General features: G+C 47.2%; 1 pseudogene; it reads right to left on the bottom strand.

The window, feature by feature from the left end:
* Positions 1-264: 264 nt before the first annotated feature.
* Positions 265-688, bottom strand: LOC113920314 (annotated as a pseudogene).
* Positions 689-1,554: the final 866 nt, after the last annotated feature.

Genomic DNA, 1,554 nt, shown 5'->3' with positions numbered 1-1,554 from the left:
GTAATTATGGTAAAGTCTGGACAGGGACGAAGCTTTCCTTGGCACGCTCACACTCAATATGGTATGTCCTGCTGTGCCTTCAGCTTTAATGGCTTTATACCATTCCCCCCTCCCTCCCCCCTCCCTCCCTCCCTTCCTTCCTTCCTTCCTTCCTTCCTTCCTTCTTTCACTTTTCCAGGCTATTTAATCAAGCTACTTACAATGTACTCATTCCTGAGAATTCCCCATTGTAGTGACATTATTTATTCCATTTTTTTTCTGCATTCAACCTAAAAGGTGTTTCTTCCCAAGAAACTGAACTTTTCTGTTAAATGTGCTTGATCCCATAGGAGAATTGGGTTCATAAAATGGATTCATTGCAAACTTTATGTATAAATCATAGACATCAGTAAAGAAATTCTTTATTCCGTGTTCTTGCCTTCTGTCATGAAGCCTAATAAATCTCACATGACCTACAGGAACAAATGCTGAAACAAACCCCTCATTGAACTTGTCCGCAGTTTTCAAGTGCATGTTGTTCGACAAGCCACATATTCTCATCTACGAGGTCAAGAGCAGCATGAGCTACAGACTGGTTCGGATGACGATGATCATCTTTGGACTCTGCTTTTCCTGCTGGCAAAAACTCCCTTTCAAAAACCGGATTTTCATGGTGGCAAACAACTACAAAATAGAAGCTTCCAGACATCATCCTCAATATCTAGCTCCTGCAGGGAGACACTGACTGCGGAAACAGCCAGTCAGGTCCCACCGCAGAACCTAGCTCCTGGGGGAGGCTGTTCTGGTTATTGATGGAAAGAAACTGTGGCCGGAAGGGAAGGCAGCGGGTGGAGAATTCAGGATTCGGTTTCTCTTTTCAGGTTGATTTTGGGCAGGTTGGTGATTTTCTGAAATTGGTAGTAAATTTTCATTTTAGTATTTGAAACCACTATTGAGTACTAATCCCCTTAGAATTTTTTTTAAAAAGATTGATTTATTTGAGAGAGAGAGAGAGAGAGAGAGAGAGAGAGAGAGTGTGCGTGAGTGGGGAAGGGGAGGGGCGGAAGAAGAGGGACCAGCAGACTCGGTGCTGAGTGGGGAGCCAGCAACGGGGCTCAAACCCACAACCCATGAGATCATGACCTGAGCCGAAACCAAGAGTCAGATGCCCAACTGACTCTGTCACCCAGGTGCCCACCCCCGCCCTTAGAATTTAATATCCGCAGTTGTGGTGACTCCAGGTTTGTTCTTTTTCCAGTTTTAGTATTTTCATGCTTGCCCCTCCTCACCTGTGAGTGCACGTGTGTGCGTAGACTTTCCTAATCACATAGAAGATAACTCCTGTGCTGGGATGACCAGCTCTTCCCTCCGTTGTGCCCTTGGGCTCCCGTTCCACTTCTCTCCACCACTTCCAACTGCATCCTCGGAGTGATCTCCCTCCTAGGCCTGCCCTGCCACAAGCTCAGTGTTGGGCCCCAACGGCCGGGATCCGAGCCCCTGCCTCCGCACCTACCATGTGGCCTCATGCAAGTCACTCATCTTCTCGGAACTTCCGTGTCCTTTCGACTTGCACCG

Source organism: Zalophus californianus, chromosome 3 (genome assembly GCF_009762305.2).
Source record: "Zalophus californianus isolate mZalCal1 chromosome 3, mZalCal1.pri.v2, whole genome shotgun sequence".
In the NCBI taxonomy this organism is placed as follows: Eukaryota; Metazoa; Chordata; class Mammalia; order Carnivora; family Otariidae; genus Zalophus; species Zalophus californianus.
The sequence above is the reverse complement of the archived record's forward strand: the minus strand, read 5'-3'. Positions and strand labels throughout refer to the sequence as shown.